Below are 24,527 nucleotides of genomic sequence, written 5' to 3' on the forward strand. Positions count from 1 at the left end.
GTTTCCTTTGGAGGCCATATGAAAATTTAATTTGACAAGCCTTCTGGGGGGAGGATGAAGCCAATTGGTGAAGAGGAGGGAGCCTTGCCACCCAATGTTATCAATAACTATTGATGATCTAGTGATATCCCCAACTCATGTAGAGTCCGAGTCTCATCTCCTTCGACTTTCCAATCCTCCTCAGACCATTACTCTACAAAGATTGTTTCCATGAAATTTCACAACATGGTATGCCAAACAAAATTAACTGACGTACATTTATATTTGAAGATAATTCTATAACTTTCTTTCCAAATATTACAAACTAGAAAGCCTAAGATTAGAAACCAGACATGCTCGACTATTGGGTTCTTGAACAAGGACAATGGCCAAGCTTCTATGATTTCCTAAAGGCTATTGGGAGAGTGGACAAGGTAACCAAAAAAAGTTATAACCTTATCCAAAATATCCCCTACTATCTCATAAGTATTCATTAGGTGTTCCATAGATTCCTCGCATCACTAGAAAATAGGACAGTAGGATGGACCAATAGATTCTTTCCTTTGGAGATGATCCCAAGATAGAATTCTTCAATGACATATGATCCATAAGAAGTGAGTGACCTTTGGCCACTATTTCATTTCCCAAATATTCCTCCAGAGTGTAGGTTTTATCCTCGTACAGAAATTACATGCATACAAATTCTAAAAAAAGGGAATAAATAAACAATGGCTTGAGAATAAAACATAAAATAGATATACACAAATATTTTCCCTTGGATCCCAAAGCCGGGACTACTAGATTGATTTTTCATTATGTTCCTTTCAATGTTACAATAAATATATATACATGTCGAAGCATCCATAAACCCCAATCCATTAACCCTGGATTAGAACATAACCATAGTTCCCTTGACCGAATCTACAAAATACCATGGACAGAAAACCATCATGCTCAAAAAACCATGTGCGAAATGCATGCAAAAACCATAAGTATGTCCGCCCACCTAATATAGGGTCCAATTTATTTTTTTCCTGAGGCATTGACTCGGATCCCATGCAGGGGGGCTACCGCCCCCTGCGTACCCCCTGACATGGGGGGCAACCGCCCCCTATGACCCCCCTCCGTGCGTGGGGTAGTTGTGGAAAGAATATAACACAACCCAACACTCTCCCACTTGTTGTTTTATTTCCATTGGGGACGACAAGAGAGCTTAGTCATTGATCTAGCCTTGCAACGCCCATTGTTTCTCTACACCAAGAGAATTTCTTAGTGCTCACAAACTTTGTCAATGCATCTACAGTATTCTTCAAAGTGTCCACATTTACCAACAACACCATTTTGTCCTCAACCATATCCCTCACAAAGTGATACTGAACATCAAGGTTCTTTTCCTTTGAATGATAAGCATGGTTCTTTGCCAAGAAAATTTCACTTTGGCAAGAAAATTGCACTTTCTCTGTCACAGTCTATCCTTATAGCTCACTGTAATAACCCCATACTTGAACACAATCTTTGCAACGAAATGACTTCCTTGCTTGCATGAGTGGATGTGATGTATTCTACCTCTATAGTTGAAAGTGCCACTATAGACTGTCTCTTACTCGTTCAATTGAATGCACCTCCAAATAGGTTAAATACATACCCACTTTTAGATCTTTTCTGATACAGATCTCCAGCCCAGTCTGCATCAAAAAAGTCACAGATGTCCAAAACTCTATCCAATCCTGGTCTTCCTTGGTAGCAAAAACCATAATCACTAGTTCCATGAAAATACTTGAAAACCTGCTTCACTATTGTCTAATGCTCCTTCCCTAGTTTTGACATAAACCTCCTCAATACTCCCACTGCATGTGTAATGTATGGTCTGTAGAAATTCCCACTGTAGATCACCTGATAATGCAATATACTAAAGCAAAATGCTTGATCTACTTCTACAAACAAACTTGCGGAAGCTTAATCGATTTTGAGCAAGATCAAATAGAACACATATAACATAGAATGAGAAATCAATCTCACATTAACACATAAGAATACTCTGGGGAAAGCCTCAGCTAAAAACCCCACTATCTGTATTATCATTCAAGTGGAAATATCTTAGGATTACACAAAGCTTCAGCTCACAAGCTATCCAACTCTCAGTACAATCCCTCACTGCTACTCATAGAAAGAATAGACAACACATATGCCTTCCTTCAGTCCTCCAAGCCTCCTATTTCCTTGCGCAATTTCTCCTGGGTCCTCCAACTGTAACCTGTGTGATTCTCACCTCACACACAACACTGACCTATGAAATAATTGCACAATTCAAAAGGAGTTAATTCCTTCTGCATGGATGAGTTTCCTATATAGGAAAATTCCTCCAACTAATAGTACACTGTCCCTTTGTTTGATCTCAACTGGGTCTCTGTCTGAACTGACATGCATGAGTTATTTATGAGAGAATATTCAGTTATCTGAAGTACACTAGTTGCATGCATGCATGCATTGACTAACTGAACTCACAATCAGTTCCACAAACTATTGGAACTAATCTAACTGGACTTGACTCAGTTAACCGAACTAACTAATTACAACTCAAAGTACAACTCATCCTGATCTCCTTAATTAAGGGATAACTTCCTCAATCAAAGGGATAACTATTACATGTCTTCACATAGACTTCGTGTTCGATTTTCTCCAACTAATTAACTCAAGATGAATTAATTAATTATTTTTCAAACAACTGCTGAGACTGAATTCGAATTTTAATTCACAATTTTAATTCGGGGACTTATTAAAATTGGAATCTATCCCGAAATGCTATTATAGCAATACTATTTTTAGCATTTCTATTTTATCATTCCTTGTTGCTATTTCCAACAACCGTACCTTAAATTCTATTTATAGCATTTCTATTTTTAGCATTTCTTGTTGCTATTTTCAACATGGTCCAGTACAAACCATTGCATACATTAGGCTACCAATTGCACTTGCATATGGAACATTGGACATGTTCTCTTCCTCTTCTTGTGTCTTGGGACACTGTTCAATAGATAACTTTACACCTACATGAATAGGAACCTTCACCAGTTTACTATCCTGCATATTAAACCTCTTCAATATTGTCTCGACATACTTCCTCTGGTTTAACCAGAGCTTCCACTTTGCCTAACCTTGTTTAATTTCCATGCCCAAAATATAGTTTGCAGCACCAAGATCTTTCATGTAGAATTTGGAGGACAATTGGGTCTTCAAATCCTAGATAATTTCTTTGTCATTTCAAACCAGCAACATATCATCCACATACAAGACTAGATAAATAACATGACCACCAATTAATGTAAACACACAATGATCTTCTTTGCTTCTAGTGAAGCCAAGTCCTCGTATGAACGTATCAAATTTATGATACCACATCCTTGGTGTCTATTTTAACTCATACATAGACTTTTTAAACTTGCATATCAGTTATTTCTTACCCTTCACCACAAAGCCTTTATGTTGCTTCATATAGATCTCTTCTTCCAGATCCCGATGAAGAAATGTTGTCTTCACATCCGTCTGTTCTACCTCAAAATCAAAAGCAACAACAAAAGATAAAAGTAATCTAATAGAAGTTGCCTTGGCAACAGGAGAAAAAATATCACCAAAATCAATTCCCGACACTTTGGAATAACCTTTTGATACCAAGTGAGCTTTGTATTTCTCCACCTTTCCTTATGCATTCCTATTCTTCTTAAACACCCATTTGTTGCCAATGGGTTTCCTTCCAACCGGCAAATCCACCAAATTCCAAGCTTCATTTTTGTGCAAAGATGCCATTTCATCAACCATGGATTTTTTCCAGAGTTTTCCATCCTTTGAATCCACTGCTTCCCTCATAGTTCTAGGATCATCATCAGTAATAGATAAAGAAAAATTTGAATAGAAAGCTTATGGACTATACCTTTCTGGCTGCCTTCTTTCTCAAACTAATCTTCTCACAACCGAAGTTTGTGGCTCTTCATCTTTTGATTACTCTTCTGATGTAGAGTTTGATTCTTCCTCCTTTAGCTCAAACTCTATCTTCTCAGGTTCCTTTGGTAGGACTTCATGTTTAATAACATATTTCACCTCCCTAAACACCACATTTCAGCTATACATAACCTTCCTTGTTTCTAGGTTTCAAAGCTTATAACCTTTTAAACCATCCTTATACCCAATAAAGATGCAATTTTCAGATTTACTATCAAACTTTGTTCTTTTCTCCTTTGGAACATGTACATATGCATCACATCCAAATACCCTGAAATGTGGAAGAGAAGGGCTCTTACTAGTCCACACCTCTCATGGAGTCTTATCCTCCTATGCTGATGAAGGTGATATGTTGACCAGGTAACATGCAGTCTCCACTGCCTCTGCCCAGAATTCTTGTCCTAACCCCGCACCACTAAGCATGCTTCTTGCCTTTTCCATCAACATCTTGTTCATTATTTCTGCAACTCCATTTTGCTGAGGTGTGTATGGATTAGTCTTCTTCCATGCTATACCACACTTCTTATAGAACTCTTCAAATTTCTTATTGCAAAACTCTCCACCGTTATCTGTCCTTGACACCTTTATCTTCTTCTCTATCTGGTTTTCCACCAGAGCCTTAAATTCTTTGAACCTGTCAAAGAATTCAGATTTATTCCTGAGGAAATATATCCATGTATTCCTTGAGAAGTCATCTATAAATGATACATAGTACATAGACTTACTCAGTGATGGAACCGACACAGGTCCAAATGCATCACTGTGCATAAGCTCTAATATCCATTTCACCCTCTTAGCACCAGAGGGGAAACTCACCTGATTCTGCTTCCCATATACACAATTTTCATAAAAATCAAAATCCAGATAGAAATTAGACATACCTTCTATCATACCATTACCATGAAGTATTTGAAGGCCCTTCTCTCCAATATGTCTAAGCCTTTTATGCCATAGCATTGTCTTTTCTCTAGAGACCACTAGATTTTCTTCTCCACTTTCAGGAACCATAGAAATGTTGCACCCATCAATAACAATTTTACCTTAAAGCTTGTGCAGGTATATTTCTCGAACATTATTGTTACACCTGCATCATCCAACTTGCTTACAGAAATCATATTTCTGGCCAATGCAGGAATATGTAGAACAACCAGAAGTGTTCTAATCCTTCCACCTTGCCACATCAACTTGAATTTTCCGAAACCAACGATTCTAGCATTCCTGTCATCCCCTAAGAATCCATCACAACCATCATATTTATCATACTCACAGAACCACTCTCTATGTGGAGTGAAGTGAAAGGATGCACCTGAGCCAATCAACTATGCTTCATGATCTACATGTGTACTTGAAGAAGAAGCCAAGTACACATCCCCACCTTCATCTAAGGTGGTTTTCGCCTTTACAGAATGAGCATCATCAGATCCCTTTCCTTTCTCAGGAGCTTTAGATTTACAATCCCTTTTGAAGTTTCCTTCCTTTCCACATTTCCAGAACACATTTACAAGTTTTCGTGGAGATTTATATCTCCCTCTAGATTTAGATCTCCCACTCGAGGACTTATTTTTATTTATGTTTCGGGACCATCCTTGTATAGACAAGGCATCACCATTCTGGCCCTCCATATTTTTCATCTCACATCCTCCGACAACAAGGATGAGACTATTTCATCAAACTGTAAGGCAGTTTCATTGCTACCTATTGCAACAACTAGACTATCCCAAGAATCTGGTAGAGAACACAACAAAATGATGCACTTATCTTCATTTGAAATTTTAATATCAACAGATAATAGTTGGCTTACCATAGTGTTAAAGGCATTCAGATGCTCTGTCACTGAGTCTCCATCTTTCATCATCATGTTATACAACTTTTTCCGTAGGAACAATTTATTCACCAGAGACTTAGATTGGTACAAAGTCCCTAACTTGTCCCACAAAGCCTTCATTGAAGCTTCTCCTGATACATTTAGCAATACTGAATCTAAGACACAATCATATTGTGCTCTTTGCCTTCTGATCCAACTTTGCCCTGTCTTCAGTTATGAAAATTCCTACACTCTGAAGGAATCCCTACTGCAACAAATCTAAATCTACTTCACCTACTTGATTTTTAAATTATATTCATCAAGTTATTATTTTGAATACTGAAGCAAATTACTTCTACATTCTACACTAATTTTATATTTTATCTCATGAAAACAATGTAAACTTTGAAACAGGAACCCATACTGTTACCCGTTTTGTAGAGATAGCAAAAAAGTGACCCGATTTTGAAAAGGGGTTATGTAGAACACACATGTTTTTTAAAGCTTAGGTTTTGGCACTATAAATTTTTTTATGTACATTGCATTTTATAATAGTAGTGTTTTTTATGCTGATTTAAAAACGTGGTAATTCTACAACAAGTCTTTTTTTTAAAGTTTTTTTTTTTTAACATTTTTAATTTTCTAATGTATGAAATGTAAATAATTATTTTGTAAACTTAATAATTTTTGAAGTGGTCTTTTTGTTCATATTTTCTTGTTTTTATTTTAATTTTAATTTTTTTGTAGTGAGGTTTTTCTTGTTTCACATATTTAAAGAAGAAGATCGATATTTTGAATTTTCGATATTCTATATATTTATACATTGCTAATTAATTTTTCAATCCACAAGAAATAATTGTTTCTAAAAAGCAATATTTTTTAACAATGGACATAAAAATAGCCATTTTTAACATAATTATAATTAAAAAACACACGTTTTGATAATTTTTTGCTACAATTGACATGCGAAAATCACAATTTTTATACGAAAATTTTAACTAAAAATAGTTAAATAATAGTTTTTAATGAATTTAATGTAAAAAAAAATAACAATAATCACTTTTTTTTTTTAAATAATGGTTAACTTAAAAATTAATGCGAAAATCACATATTACAAATATTGAATGCATAACAACCTTAATTGAGTGTATATTCTTCTCATAAAATTTCAAAGTCAAAACATTGCAAGTATAACTACTTAATAGTTACAAAAAATGAGCTTGATTTCCAAGCATAACTTAAATTTAATCAACAATGTCACGTAATCCAAACTCTTCATCCTCTAGAGTTTCATCATTGTTTTCTTCCTCAATATTTTCTGCTTCCTTTTGCTCATTTTCGTCTTCTAATGGATCTTTTATGTATGCGAATCTCCCAATGTATGTTTTTCCAAACATCTCATGTAATGGTGGTTGAGGTTCCTTTGCGCTTTTTGCCACACGTGATTCACTAAAGTCCCCTTTCTTCAACCCAATTTGTTGCATTGCATTTGGAAGAAATTGAAGAGCATTAATTCTTTGCTGAATGAAATTGCATTGTAATGGATCTTTTTCAATTGCAATGCAATTTCTTCCTTTTTGAAGACAGCATGCTAGTGTTGTACCTAATTATCAAGCACAAAAGAAATAATGAAGTAAATTAGTACAATGACATTAATTAAAAAAATAACATATTGAAATTCAATTCTATATAATAAAACTTACCTGAGCCAGAAAATAAATCCAGAACCCAATCTCCTTCATTTGAACATATGTCTATAAGATAGTTAATCAATAATTGTGGTTTTTGATAAATGTTAACTATCTCTCCTTTTGCTTCTTTGTCTTCATATGTTAGTTTTTTCACAACAACATCATAACTCAGTATTTGGCTACGACTCTTTCCGTCCACCCAATTAAAAATCATAGACATATAGCTATCATCTTTTGCCCAACTATCAATATGAATGAACTCACAATCATTTAGAAATACTTGATCGTCACGATTAAGAAGATTTGACTTTTGCTTGTAACATGAAATAGTAAAAGTTCAATCAACTTGTACATAAATGAAATTTTCAACATTAATCAAATATACATTTTAAACGTCTTACCATGTAAGCTGCATCCTTGAATTTGTTTTCCCTTTGAAGGTTGACAATATCATTGCCAATTGTGTGTCTGAATGAAATGTCACAAATCTCCATAATGGTGATGACGTAACTTCTACAAATCCCATAACCACTTTACTAAGAGCTTGATAAGTATAAGGGTCACTATCATAGTCAATATTTGGAATATTGAAACCATGGGGAATATCTGCAATAACTAGGGCATACTCCCTTTTAGGTATGAGCTTAGCAATGTCTTCACAGTCGCTTTGTATTACTTGATATTGAACAGTGTCTAGCCCATTCCAAATGAAATGAGTAAGAGTTGGATCAAGTTCAACATTCTTAACACGTTGCTTCCTCAGTCTTCCAGTCTTCATTTTTTCAATAAAGGTTCTGAAGCTAGTTGGCGCTCCATTATCATCCTTCTTCATCTTTTATAAAATAAACAAATATATGTGTAAGTTATAAATTAAAAATAGTACACAGATGAATAAAAATGAATGTGTAAATCAAGATACCTTTTTAAATGCAAGATAAAAAGCCTTCAATGTTGATGTAGAACTTGAATATGGATAGTTACGTACGACATCATCCCAACTATCTTCATTCAACAATCTAAGCATTTGTTCTTGAATTTTCATGTAAACTTTGTGATTGCATAGATAAAGTAACAAAAAGTCAATATAATGATATGTATAACAAATACTACCAAAAACAACATATTTTATTTAAAAGAAAATTATAATCTAGAAATAAATAAAAATAATTCAACAAACTTAATTTTGAAATTCCTTAGACATTTCCTCCAATGATAATTCCCCTGACTTCACACCAGATAATATTATTTTGACAATTTTTTCATCTTTCACTCCTTGCATTTCTCTCCAAGGTGTGATAGTCATATCTTCTCGAAGTTGCTTCAAGTCAGGACCTGATTTACTGCCGCCACATATCAATGGCTTAGACTTTTTGACCTTCTGGTTTTTAATGCCAATGTTTTCCCACATGCTAAAAATCTCATCAATCAAGTTCCAAACATCTCCAGTTCTAAATACCAATTATAAAATGTTATCAACAGCTCTGAATATATCACTAGGAAGGTTGCATTTTCCACCTTTTGAATTGGATTTCTCTTCAATTTGATAGCCTATTCCCATACAACATTTTCTTCGGAAATCTATAGTAACATTTATCCTATCCTCGCCACATTTTTCTTGAAATTCACTATGAATAAATCTAACCCTTTGGATGAAAGTCATAGACATGCTATATTCATTATCTGAATTATGATCCCATGCCACTAACTTTGCTTCTGTATCCGATAAACCAACATAAATGATACATTTCATTGTTTCAAAATGTGGGTTATTGGGATATTCCTCCATCAATTGTCTTTGAGCTTCTACAGAATGGTTCCCCCCAAGCACATAATAATTGTATTCAAAACATTTTGACTTATCAAATGCTTCTTTGTTGGGAACTTGAACTGGATCAACATGAAGCACATAATTAACCACATGAGCATATGGATTATACCTCATCAATGTCTTCAAGTTGTGAACATGTAGATGGTGTGGCCTTCTGACTTGATCACTTGGGCCAATTAGGGGGAGTGGGAGGTAGAGGGGGAGAGGGAGGAGGAGGAGGAGGGTGGGGGCCAAGGGGGAGTGGGAGGGATGGGTAGGGGAGGGAAGTGGAGGAAGGAGGGGCGGGTGAGGGTGGGGGTGAGGGGGAGGGAAGGGGGGATGAGGGGGGAGGGTAAGGGAATGGGTAGGGTGAGAGGGGAGGGAGGGTGACGAGGGGAGGGGGGGTAGGGTGTTGGGGGGTTGGGGGGGCAGGGTGGTGGAAGGGGTAGGGGTAGGATGGGGATGGGAGGCGGGGATGGGGAAGAACGAGAGGGGGGAGGGGGGCAGGAACGTGGGGTGAGGGGGAGAGTCGGGTAGGGGGTGGCGAGGGGAGCTGGGTATGGGGGTAGAGGGGTGGGTCAGGGGGGTGAGGTAGGGGGGCCAGGTAGGGGTGAGGGGGCCGTGGGGGGTAGGGAGGTGGGGTGGGATAGGGGTTGAGGGGTGAGGGGGAAAGGGGTGGCTGAGTTTGGGGAATGGGTCGGAAGGGAGTGCAGAGGGAGTGGGTAGCCGACCGATTGTAAGATGGGATTGCCCTGGACCCACCATGCTCACGGCGGAAATATTTGTTAATTTGGTTGACAAAAAATTTTAAGTTTAGAAAAAAAATCTACTTCGTTAAAATAATTTAATATGAGAAATTTCAAGGAAAAAAATTTAACTGACCTTTCAATTGCGAGAATTTTTCATTGAATATGTTGTTGATCCCAATGTAGCTACTCCACAAATTCACTCCAAGTCTTTCAACGAACCTCAGAAAACCTTGATGTAACATGAGTAATAGTGATAATGGAATATATAGGTGAAATTATGGAGATTTTTTACCGTACGGTGAATGCGGGATTAATTAGTCTTAATAAATTTTAACATGTTAATTTTTTTATGGTGATGAATGAAAATATGATAAAGCGAACAATATGGAATTGTTTTATAGCGGGGTGAATGTGGGATTAATTTTTTTCAGAATGTATTATAAAAATTAAAAAAGACATTCAATTGTTTAGTAAATATTATATACTTTGACTATTAAAATAATGTAGGTAGAAGTTGTAGTTTACAATTTTAAATTTAATGATTTATTTCATAAAAAATTTATTTTACATTTTTCATTAAATTGTAGAATAAAATAATGAAGTGAAATAAATCTCACAAACTTTTAGGATGGAAATATTTTCGCAAATTTTTTTTGGGAGGAAAATTTTTGGAGGGAAATATTTTCACGAATTTTTTTTTTTTGGGGGGGGGGAATTTTTGGAGGGAAAATTTTATTCTCTAAGCTATATAATATCATTAGGAGACTCTCCATTTCTATCATTCAACATCTTCTATTTGAAAGGGATTGATTGTCCCGATAGTGAAGTTTCGATTTATACAGCATCAACATCTTCATCACGTAACAACTCTATTCATATGGATGAATATAGCAGGAATTCTTCCACTATGAATAGAAAGTCAATTCTTCCACTTAGTCTTGGTCCTAAGGACTATGAGAGCAGTACTGATGAAAGAGGGGATGGAGAATTTCAAATAAATAAAGAGTCACAGATTCCACTTAGTCTGAATTCGAAGGACTATGAAAGTAGTAGTGATGATGAACTTGATGACAAATTTCAAAAGAATGGAGTCTCACAGTGTCCACTTAGTCGTAATTCAATGGACTATGAAAGCAGCAGTGATGAAGAGCATGATGGTGAAGTTAAAAAGAATGGAGTGTCACGGTGTCCACTTAGTCCTAATTCTAAGGACTATGAGAGCAATAGTGTTGAAGAGCATGATGACAAATTTCAAAGGAATGGATTGTCACAGTGTCCACTTAGTCCTAATTCTAAGGACTATGAGAGCAGCGGCGATGAAGTGCATGATGATGAATTTCAAAAGTATGGAGTGTCACGATGTCCAGTTAGTCCTAATTCTAAGGACTGTGAGAGTAACTTTGATGAAGAGCGTGATGATGAATTTCAAAAGTATGGAGTGCCATGGTGTCCAGTTAGTCCTAATTCTAAGGACTATGACAGTAGCAGTGATGAAGAGCGGGATGATGAATTTCAAAAGAATGGAGTGTCATGATGTCCACTTAGTCCTGATTCTAAGGACTATGAGAGCAACAGTGATGAAGAACGTGATGATGAATTTCAAAAGAATGGAGTGTCACAATGTCCTCTTAGTCCTGATTCTAAGGACTATGAGAGCAGCAGTGATGAAGGACAGGATGATGCACTTAGTCCTAATTCTAATGAGTATAAAGATAGCAGTGATGAAGGACAGGATAATACACTTAGTCCTAATTCTATGGACTGTGAGATTAGCACTGAAAATGCACATGAGAAAGAATATCCAATAAACATCGAGTCAAATTTTCCATTGAGTCTGAATTCTATGGGCTATGACAGTAGCACTGAAGAAGGGGAAGACGAAGAATATCCTCCAAGTCAGTATTTGAAAAGCACAGTTGATCATAGTGTGGATAACATTCCTCTTAATGATGATGAAAATCCTTATACAGATGATGATATAATGATGGAGATGTTGCCAAGAAATATTGTATCGAGGAGTAGGAGCAAACCTTTTCATATCAATGTAAGATTTTCTAGTTATACAAGTGGTAGAGCAGAATATCTAACGAGAAGAAGTTCTATCAGCGCACTCATTTCAAGTGACTGTTGCCAAAAAGATTGCTTGAAACATATGGATTTCAAATTTGCATTAGAGAGCAGGAAGAGATATTTGTCAATGAATAAAAGCATGCAAAATTCATATTTAGTTAGGTGCATGCAATCTACATTGTCAAGTTATGATTATCAAATTAAGACTTTATTTATCTGTAGAAAAGATTTCAAAATGTTTCATTCAATTGGGAATTTTCGTCTCTCGAGAATTCAAGAAAATTTGGAAAAGGATCGCACACTTTATTCTGAAGTACGTCATAAAAGACAGCTTGGGCCATTATCAAACACTGCAATGTCATGGTTGAAAGATTTCTTTTCAAAGCATGGAGAGTGAATGCCAAATAGAGAGACAATACATATTCCAGATAATTTTTCGAGATGCGAAATATACAACTTATACAAAGAATATGCAGAAGGTGCTGAGGGACATTGCCGGTTTATTACATATCAATATTTTGTGAAGATATGTAAGAAAGAATTCAACAATGTCCGTATTCCTAAGAAGACAAGGATGGGGATTTGTAGTACATGTGCTTCTCTTAAATCAAAAAGGGACAAATGTGAAGGGTCAGAAAGAGGTAGGCATTCATAACTTTAATTTTTAAAATTGTATATTCATCAAGTATGAAAACATATTTCTTAATGGCTTTCTTTTATGTTGTGTGGATTCAATTGTCAAAGAACTTTAAGAGCATCGCGAACAACAAACAAATGAATGGAAAAGGTTGTACAAGCATCAAAAGAAGTGTTATGATAATCTAAATAAATATTTGGGTTTGATAATTGATGGTATGGACCAGAAGAAAACACTTTTACCACATTTTTTTTGCATACCCAAAAATTTACAGGATGAAAATTTTATTCAGTATCACTTGGTCGGTTATATGGTCTTCAATGGGAAAATGTTGCCAAAGGTGTACTTCACAGCTCCAAATATTCATAATGATGCAAATCTGACCATAACCATAATTCATGATGTGCTTTCTCATTGGCCTAGTAATCTTCCTGAAGTTTTGTATCTACAATTGGACAGCAATTGCCGTGAAAACAAAAATCAGGTTGTTTTTGGATATCTAAACATGCTTGTTGAATTCAGAATTTTTCAGAAGGTAAAGGTTGGTTTCCTTCTTATTGGGCACACTTATGACCATATTGATCAGATGTTCAGTCATTTTTCAGTCACATTGAGGAGGAAGGAAGCTGGGAGCTTGCCATCATTAATTGAATGTATTAAGAAATCATACATGCTAGAGCCTACTTTTGATGTGTTGGAAGAAACTATTGACATGCGAAGGTTTATTATGGGATCATATGGTGAGGGGAAATGCATTGAACAACTTAATGACATTAGCTTCCAACATCAATTTCGTATCAAAAAAATTGATGGGAAAACACTAATATGGGGCAAGAAGTATTCAACTACTACAGAATGGGCATCATTGTCAGGTTTGCAATTTTTGAAGTTCATTCCAGATCATCCAATATTTGCATCAAAAATATTGTTATTAAAATCAGTTGGTGAAGTTCATAATGCATGCAAACAAAATAGAGATATAAATTATTCTGATTGCCTAGAAGAAATTAAAAAATGTATTAGATATACATATGAGTACTTTGACATTGCTGATTTAGTTTGGTGGGAGTCATTTTTCAATAATCAAAGTGATATCATTTCAACAAGAACAAATGAAGATATACCTTTGAAAAATCCATTTATTTGGCCACAAAATGTGTCGAATGCACATGAGGAAATAAACATTGTTGAACAACAACAATCTCAAGGTATCATTAATTCTTCATAGGTAGAGGAAAGAGAGATGTATATTGGTTCTAGAAGATCTTGTGCATAACGTGAAGCCATGGAAGGCCTTTACAGGGGTTCAATACAGGATATTAAGGAGGGTTGCATGATCATAGTCCATTTTCTGGGTTGCTAAAGTTATAAAGCTCTTTACAAAAAATGAGGATGTTACAAGTGTTGAAGTACATTGGTATGCCACAAATACACATCCATTCAATGGTGTGTATAAGCTAGAGATGGTAGCTGACAAAAAAAATGGCAGAAAGAGAAAAAGAAAGGGTACGAATATAAATCGTCGCCGCACAGACATATTGAAATTGGAGGATGTTGAAATACTTGTTTATGACTTCAATTTAACAAAGAGGGGAACTCTTCACTTCAAGACGATAGAGATTCTGAAAAGGTTGTTACCAGAAGGAACAATGTTGAGATGGGAGTTTGCTGAAACTAGTCATAGATCTAGAAGTATTTTGAAACCTGAAATGATGGGCATGCATGTGGACTCAGATGGGGCACTAGTTGATGAAAGAGAAGAATACGAAACATCTTCATCAGCATCTAGTCACTCATCTGAAGATGTGAATTCTGATGGTGTGCAAGAAAATATGAGTGATTTTGAATAATTGTTTAAGACAATTTATCTAACTGATGTATGAATCGTATCTTGAAATAAAATTTTTGATTTCCATATGATGTTAAATGAGAAGTTATGAGTCATTTTTTATGTTGTTGGATCATTTTACTAGCATTTTTTTAAAATTTTGAAGATTGACCCTAAAAAAAAAATCATCGTTCTAGTATAATCACTTTTTCGTTTTCAAGCTATATTTTGCACCAAAAAAAAAATTTCACTGCCATTTTAAAACATGTTCAAAATTGTCCCTAAAAAAAAAACCATCATCCCAGTATACACACTTTTCGTTTTTAGCATTGCTTGTGATGTTTTTTTCGCGTTTTTTGGCCAGAGTTCCCATTTTGAATTTATAGTTCCCGTTTCAAAGTTTAAATTGTATGAAACAGAAAACAGAGCAAAAAAAGATACATAGGACACACTTATTTTTGAACACAATAGTCCCCGGAAAAACCCAATGTGGGAAAATTGGTGCAGTAGTTCTGAGAGTTTATTATTATGCAAGAGAAATATCTGAATACAAATCTAGGATGCTCATCTAGAAATCCTTTACAACGAAAATATTGGTGGAAAATATGAGTGTGTTTTACCTCACTTCACCTGGAATAATTTCGGTTGATTCGACACAAGACTGGCTAACCGTGGCTATTTCTACGCTGGCTCTGCATTAGCCCTATGTCACCTTCTATGCCATTTATGTCATCTCTCTCGGCTATTCTGGAAGTTCCTGGCAATTCCGACAGTTCCCGGTAGTTCTGGCAGTTCTAGAAGTTCTAGATTCTGCATGACATGCAGCTTTTCTGCATCAGCTTTCCTGGCTACTGCGCTGCCTCTGCGTCATCACTCCTGACTGTTCTGTAAATTCCCGATAGTTCTAGTAGTTCCCACAGTTTCGATTGTTCCGACAGTTCTGGTTTCTGTGTGACATGCAACTTTTCTGTGTCAGTTCTTCCTACTATTGCGCTACCTCTCTGCAAGCTCTCTTCGCCTCTCTGTTCTTTATTTTCCAGAAATTCCTTCTCCTAGATTCTCTCTACCCCTCAGCTGCAAGATCTCCCCAATTGATTTTTCTATTGAAAACTTCTCACCTCAAAAATTCGATTTCCTCAATCTCTCTGGGTGTGTTTCCAAATGAACCCCAAGCTTCCATTTTATATTTTTCCTGTTGAGGTTTCAATGATCGAGATTAAGTATCTAATCAACGACTAAGATTAAAACATGACTTGATCAGCCTTCTAGATCATTCTCACCCATATTCTTATTAATACCCATTAATATTTTAATTTTCCTATGTTTATACTTAGGGACCCCATTAAAAATATTAATTATTTTAATAAAATACAATCCATGTGGAATTTTGCCAAATAGTTTATGGGTTCTTTAGAACTCATGCGCCGTAGCCTATCCTTCTAGAGCACTTCCGATGCTACCAAAAGATAACACTGACATGGTTGTTGGTTTAGTATCCAAATCTACGCGATCCACTGATCTTTATCCACCAGCAGATCCTCCATCTTGAGTTTCCACAACTCATAACTCTGACCATTAAATTTCTCAATCTCTATCTTTCCATGGCTCACCATCTTCTTTCACCATAAGAATCGATCCCACAGATCTCCCACTAAACAAGGTCTACCACAGCTTGAGAAAAAACCCCTCAATAGCAAAGGCGTCCCCTTGAAGGCAAAAAAACTTTGATACCAAAACTAGGTTTTAACCCTGTACAAAAACTACCTACATACGAATTCTAAAAAAATTAGAAAATAAATAATGATGAGAGAATAAAACATAAAACATATATACACAGAGATTTTACCCTGGATCCCAAAACCGGGGCTACTAGATTGTTTTTTCATTATGTTCCTTTCAATGTTACAATACATATATATGCATGCTAAAGTATCTATAAACCCCAATCCATTAACCCTGGATTAGAACATAACCATTCTTCCCTTGACCGGATCTACAAAATACCATGGACAGAAAACCATCATGCCCAAAAAACCATGTGTGAAATCCATGCGCAAAACCATAGGTAGGTCCACCCACCTAATATAGGGTCCAAAAAAAATTTCCCAGGGCATTGCCACAGACCCGTGTAGGGGGTAGCCACCCCCCTATGACCCCCCCACGTGTGGGGTAGTCATGGAAAGAAATAACACAACCCAACACAGAGGGGCTCTTGGGGGATCTCAAAAAATCTGGCTAAGAGATTGTAAGCTTCCTTTATGGATTACATACCTCCCGACTTATATCCCCATTGCAATTTGTCATTGTCAGAAGCATATTGGATTCTTATTTCTTTTAAATATTTTTGCAACACATGCCAGTTCAAATCAACACCATTGATTAGCTAGTGGCCCCTAGTCTTCCATTCACACCACTTGGAGTGAGGGGAAATATCCCTCCAAAGGTCAACCATTGTCACTTCTCCCTTAGAAACCATAAAATATATGAGGAAGTGAAGTTCAACTTCCCATTCCAAAAAAGGCATTTACTTCCAAGAATCCTCCCAAAACCTAGTAATGATGCCATTCTGAACCTCCTAAAAGTAGTGTTGTTGCACTAGATCCTTATTTTATTTATCCAAATTCCAAATTGACGATCTTGGGGGAGTTGTTCGAGATCAAATCTTCTCTTCTTGGGTACCTCCCTAGCTATACTTTTGATCCCAATTTTTTTTCCAAAGTTCTAGTCTACCTTGCACCCATCTCCACCAGAGCTTAGCTCTCATCACTCGATTGAGCAACTCAGGATCCCTTAATCTGAGTCCACCCCGACCATTTAGAAAGGAATACCTTTTCCCATGAATCCAATGTGATTTCGTGGCTTGTTGGGATCCTTCCCAAAGGAACTTTCGAAACCGAGAGATAATGTCTTTATACACTTTCTTTGGAGATGAAAAAACAAAGAGTTGATATAAAGGAATAACTTAAAGTACGACCTTGACCAGAGTTACTCTTCCTGCAAGGTTAAAGGATTTAAATGACCATTTGTCTAAACACTTTGATAACTTAGAAAATACCTCTTTCCAGTAAGATGAACGAAGAGAGTTTGAGACAAGAGGGATTCCCAAATACTTGGTTGGAAAAGTGCCCACCTGGAAACCTAGGATTCTGGTAAGGTTCCTCTAGACCAGAGGCATAGTATTTAAAAAATAAATGCAGGACTTGTTTCCATTGATCAAGGTACCGTTCGTGTCTTGAAAATTAGGCATAATAGTATCCAACACTCTCGTTTCCTCCAAATATGGCTCCCCAAATAACATAGTGTCATCAAAAAATTGTTGATGTGCAATAGCATGTATTGGCTTAGAATCTGGATCCCTTTGAGATGTACGAGTTGACTGCCACTTTGATATATTGTCCTAAACCTTCAACTTCTATAATGAATAAAAAAGGGGAAACATGGGACCCATTAAGCATAATAGAGAAAAAAGGTGAGGAGATTAGCGATCTAATCCACTTGATCCATAGCCTCAAGAATCCAAATGATTCTAGGGTTTTCAACAAAAAGGCCCAATTCAATATACCATAAGCCTTAGAGAGGTCTAGCTTGATAACCATCCCCAGTGATTTAGATTGCTTGAGTGAGTATATCAACTTGTTGGCTATTGCAACACCATCTAAAATCTTCCTACCTTCTACAAACCCTATTTGTTTTGGGCTTATGGTGTCCTTCAAAAGGGGCTTGAGTCTTCAGACTATAACCAAGGAAATGAATTTATACATCACATTGTATAAGGCTATAGGTCGAAATCCATCAGGATCACTGGAATTATTAGTTTTTGGAATCAGGGTGAGAAAGGTAGCATTTAATCTAGACCATACCTGTTGAAAGTTCCAAGATTCTTCGACGAGGGTGCGAACTTCCACACCTATGGAATGCCAACATTCTTTGAAAAATTCTGCTGTGAAGCCATCAGGACTAGGAGCCTTGTTACTAGGCATGTCTTTCACAACTTCAACCACCTCCTCAAAGGTGTTTTCCCTAATAAGGGTGACATTATTCTTAGGTGTGATAAGTCATGGAATATGAGTGGTGAACCTATTGATCACACTTGACTTATTAAGGTAAACTTCCGATAATAGATCTTGGTAGAAAGAAACCAACTTTTCTTCCATATCCTTATGTTCTACCAATATTCTTCCATCCTTAGAAATTAGTGAATATATACAATTGTGGTGTCTATGTTAGATCATAAATCTATGGAAGAATTTAGTGTCTCACTCGCCTTCTCTTAACCATTGAACCCATACTAATTTTGATATCTTCCTGTTTGTGGCCTAACTCCAAATCTTGGATAAACTAACCTTCTTCTTTGACCAGGGTCTTTGTTTAGCCTTTGGCTATTATTTGTTGATGCATTTCCTCCATAGGGATCTCCAGTTTACTTTTCTCGAATTAGATGTTCTCGAATTCCATCTGGTTCCAATATTTAAGTTTTTGATTAAGAAATTTCAGTTTCTTTTGGAATTGTTGCATTATGTTTCCTTCTTGGACCATTCTCTCTTGCCACCAACACTCCAATTTTTCCATCAAGGTTAAATCCTGTAACCATAAGCACTCATATTGAAAGGGTTAATTATTGGGTGCTATTTTCAGGTCTAACTTGACCAAGTCAAGTTAACTTTAACTATCCAACAAAAATTGATAATAATAATAATAACATACAATTTTTATTATTTTAGTTTGAAGTTATTTTTATTTTAACTTAGGGTTATTTTTATTTTTATTTTATTTTGACTGAGTCAAAATGTTTAAAGGGAATTACAACATCTCTACCATATTGGGCTAGAGAGAGCCTCTCGGTGCAATAAAACATATTATTAAGAACGAGCATAGGACCATTTTAACAAAGGATCTACTAAGCAATGAGAGGAATTAAATCTCTTGAGGTGCAAACCTTTCCTCATGTTTTTCACTCAAAATAAAGTTTTCATATTGAGAGATTTGATCCCTCTCGGGGCTTGGTAGATCTAGAATTAAGATGGATCTATTCCACCAGAGATAACCCCAATTGACACACACACACAATACTTATTATATGGTATGAAATTTAGATTTTTTATTTTTACCTCGGGTGATCAAATTTAACTAAATTTTATTGGGATATAAATTTTAAGATCCAATGATTTCAAATAAATATAATAGTATGTAATGCATTGTTAGTTAAGAAGTTTAAATGTAAATTAATTACTTCTGAATAATGTATATTTGCAAATAATAAATTAATAATGTGGCTAATATATGGATATGGCATTGGTGCATTGACTACATTTATGTACTTGAGTTGAATAAGATTGAAACAATTAGTCGTTTTTAAAGGATTGAATATGTAAAACCATCTTTCTTTTTGGCCCAAGAAAGAGCTTTGATATCACTTGATATAATCATAAACCCTTATACTTGAATCACAAACATTATATTTAAAATGTTCACATTTTATTTATAAAAAATACCCTTAAAGTAGGGCAACACCATAAAATGATATTTTTAATCGAAGGAATCCACTCATATTCACTTTCCTCTTAATATAGGGATACTTCTCAGTGAGATGAGCTTTAATATCTCCTTCACAAGGAGGACTCCACCCTTTTTAATAGATATCTCCAAATCCCTAAAGCTCCAAAACTACCTAGTGGAACTTGTTAGAGAGGCTCATTGCATTTATTCAATACTAAATACGCAAATGACCTTATCTAATAATAACCAATCAGTGAACCTAATCCATATTATATAACTATGCTATTATTACTTTAGTGGGACCTTCGCACGAACCTACCAATTAGACCCCTAGGAATATCCCAACATAAATGCCACCATTATTAGCTTATAGAACTTGCTTAGAGATATGAGGAGAAAGGAATGGAATCATGAGAGTTATAAACTTGTAGTGATTTTTTTAAACTATGAGGGGCATGTATGGAATCACAAAAACATCATTATGAGTTTGTTGTAAATATAATAAATAAATATGGTGTTCGGTGTGGTTTTTTACCTATTTTCTGCACATTCTTTCCCCATTTTTGACCTTTCTGTCCTCTAGGCCTATGACTTTACATGATCAAATTCCCTATTTTCTTACCTTTTTAACCTATTCTACTGTCATGTTACTTTGTTGTATTTTATCGAATAATACGAGGCTTTGTTCCTTTTTGTGGCTAACTGGGAGAGTATTGAAGAAGTATTTTGGGAAGCTCTTCTTTTCAGGTGATGGCTCATGAGAACAAAGCTATGAAGCAGACACACAGTGTGGATTAATTGCAGAAAAGGGTAGAACGGTTCGCTGTTACACCCTAGATGCTGTTACAGGTTGTTACACATTGGATGCTGTTACCACGCGTTGATACAAGAATCAGCCATCACACCAAAAGTGTTGTCGCGAGTGATGCTGCAACATCCTAAACCACCATTCACTCGATATTGTTACACCGAAGTTGGAAAATGTGGGTACTATTCCATATAAAAACTGTGGGTAGTAGGGATTGTTTATTTTTAAAGCAACAAGACTCAAGAAGTTGCAATCATAACTGATGTATATTTGTATTTAGCAATAGGTTGTAACTACTTTTATTTTTTATCAGCATGAGAATCATGAGATTCTCATGATTGATCTGTTTCTAATTTCAGGATGTAATAACTATAAAGGAAATTGATTTTTCATGTACAAGGACATGACATATAGAAAAACACTGTTACTCTGCTTCTGTAATTCTGAGTTTATTTTTAATATCAATCAGCACAATGATGTTGTTATTGTTCTTCAACTAATTTGTTAATCACTTTTGTGTTATTCCTGTAGCCTGCTGAGGAGGAAGGGCCCTCCTCTTTGGCAAGGATTGCAGTGATAGAGGTAGTGTACATTCTAGTTTAGTTAATTGATTTATGGTTTCTCGTTGTTGTTGTACAAATCATGGGTTACATTCACTATTGTTTCCATTTATATTATGTTGTTACACTAAGTTAATGAACAGAATGGTAGTAACTAGCTGGAGTAGATATTAGTTCCTGTGTGGTACACCCTTGCTTTCATAGCTGCGAAGTGTGATTTAATTTTGTAGAGTGTTTTTATGTCTACATGCATGGTTTGATTCAGCAATTTAGATCAGCGACATCCTTTTTTGTTTTCTGCATTTTCTTATTCTTGGATGGAGTGTATCGGCACAGACAATGCAAACTCCATTGAAACAAAAAGACTTACTTGATAATTAAATGTTGCAGTTTCCATTGAAACAACACTACATTTTGGTGCCATTGTCGAGGATGGCAGTTGAAGATACAGTTAGCCAAGTTGTTTGTTTGATATAGAGTGTTCCTAGTCCATAGTTGTTGGGCCGTAAGACGAGAGGTAAGAACCTGCGGATCACACTAAGATACCTGGGCTGGTTCACCATTGTGATTACTAGGACACTTAGGACATTTTGATGTTTTGATTAGCGTGTCTTCATCTCTTTAGTTTTTTGGCGGTAAGATGATCTAATATACCTGGGCAGGCTCACCACTATCGAAGATCGAGACATTTAAGGTGCGATTTAATACACATAGGGTCCATGTGTGCACTTGTAGGAATTGTAGAGATACTGAAATCACCCCCACTCTAATAAGTCACAGAAATGACGAGTCATAAAAGGGAAAGGAAGGGTGAAGATTTGGGAAGGAAGACATTTATCCAGGAACTAATCTCCAAGGCAGAAAAAGAACAGTCCAACTCTTAAAGGAGTGCAAGGAAAACAGGGCCTCAGAAAGCTATTACTTCATAGCCAAAGCAGAAACCTCTAATTCCTCCATCTTAGAACCATATCATTCTAAATCTAGTGCCCATACCCCCAAGACCAATGATTTAATGCATGAGCAAGAAGGGGAAGCTAGTAGCCATAATTTGAGGACCGAGGGGTAAGGGGAAACTGAGGGGGAACATCGGACACCTGAGACGGAAAAGCATATGTTGGTTTATCAATATCCAGATACAGGTAGTGCAGTGAAACAACTAGCCCCAAGGGTATCTGAGGCACTAATCACATCTACAAGGCCATCAAAAAAATAGTTTGAAGGACATCTGCTACAGCAAGGGTTAGAAGGATTAGTCATGGGGGACAACAATGAAAACAATGCTAAAACATATGCTACCATCACCACCTTTGAGTTCCCAATCGGGAATATCAGAGGTGAAGCTCCTATGAAAAATATTCCTCTATTATCCTTACCATCCTTCCAGGGGATGACTGTGGAAGATCCAGACACCTTTCTATTTGAGTTTGATGTCTTATGTAGAAGTTATGATTATACAACAAATGCTCAGAAATTAAAACTATTTCCTACTACTTTAAAAGGGGTAGCCTTGAGATGGCTCATGGGATTGGGCTCTGCTTCTATTCAAACGTGGAATGATATGAAGGAGACGTTCTTATCGAAGTACCAGGACTATTGCAGGACCAGGGACTTAAGGGAGGATATATTTAGAATGACATAGAAGGAGGATGAATGCCTGGAAGATTATGTGGAATGGTTCCACTATAATCTGTAGAGGTCTAAACATAGTGATTTAGACCAAGAAATATTGAAGACTATATTTATCAGAGGAATGAGGGATGACTGCCTTGACACCCTGAACCTATTAGGAAAAGGGGATATATCGCAAGAGCCATTCGCTGAAATTGTAAAGCTCTGCCTAAAATGCTCTCGAGGATCGTCCAAAAGGAGGAGCACAATTTAGGATGCCTCTGTCCACATACAAAAATCTATAGGCGAAGGAGTAACCAGAGCAGAGATTGGGAATTTGTTTGAAATTTTCAAGACCGATATCCTTAGTACCCTCTCTGCCTAGATAATGACTATGCAAATCAAGAAGACACAAGCAGAAGTTGACACACCTTTGGCTGTGTTCTGTTCGACTTGTCGAAAGAAACATCCTTTCAGGGAATGTGAATTGAACAACATCAGCCTGTGTAATATCTGCGAGCTAGAGCATTCAACAGGGCAATGTCCAGAGCTTCCTAGACTAAAGGCAGTACTCAGAGAATCAAGTGAGGAGGTGCAGTCCTCTTATTTCATCACACCAAGGAGGCCATGGCAACCGCGACCTCCAGGTATGTCTCAAGACTTTTCCTCTTTCAATTCATGGAACAATGCATATAATACCCAACAATATCCATGGCAATATTCTACCCCTCCTTCAGCATAGTTTCCTTCACCCTGGAACCAATGGTCTCCATCTCCTCCTGTTCAATATCCTAAATCCCAACCGTATCCTTGGAATCAGAATTGGAGAGGAAATGCCCAGAATTCAACTCTGCCTGGACTACCCATGCAACAACAGATGCAGTTACCTCCTTTCCAAGCTCCTTCTCCTCCACCACCTGTGCAACCTAACCCAAACCCAAACAATAAAGTAGCTCAAGGAATAGAGGCTCTAACTACTTTCCAGACCTACCTTATTACCCTCGTGGGAATTAATGAAATACAATTGCGATTGGACAAGGTAGTTAACCCAAGTCACTCCCCTATCATTACAGAGGGGGATTGTGAACCATCCAGAGGAGATGTTGAAGGTTCTAAGGCGATTGCTGCGCCTACAACAACTGATATAGAGGAAGACGTTACATCTGTAACAACCAACCCGCAAATAACTATTACTATTGTAACAACCAACTTGGGGAAGGCTGATACACCTGTAACAGCATATTCGACTGTTGTAACACAGGATGCCTCGTATCCTCAGAGATTGGCCGAACCTAGGATGACTTCACAACCCGAATCTGATTTTCTTAGGGAGTTGCAAAATTTGCATGTACAAATTCCTCTGTTGCAAGCCCTTAAAGAAGTACCTATTTATGCTAAGACAGTGAAAGATTTGTGCATCAAGAAACCTGGGAGGAAGCCTAAAGACCCTGCCACCATACATGTGATGGGGAAATTATCTGAATTAATGTCTGC

The sequence above is a fragment of the Pinus tabuliformis genome, chromosome 9, assembly GCF_031772625.1.
Source record: "Pinus tabuliformis cultivar Carrire ecotype Pingquan chromosome 9, CPIR1, whole genome shotgun sequence".
Lineage (NCBI taxonomy): Eukaryota > Viridiplantae > Streptophyta > Pinopsida > Pinales > Pinaceae > Pinus > Pinus tabuliformis.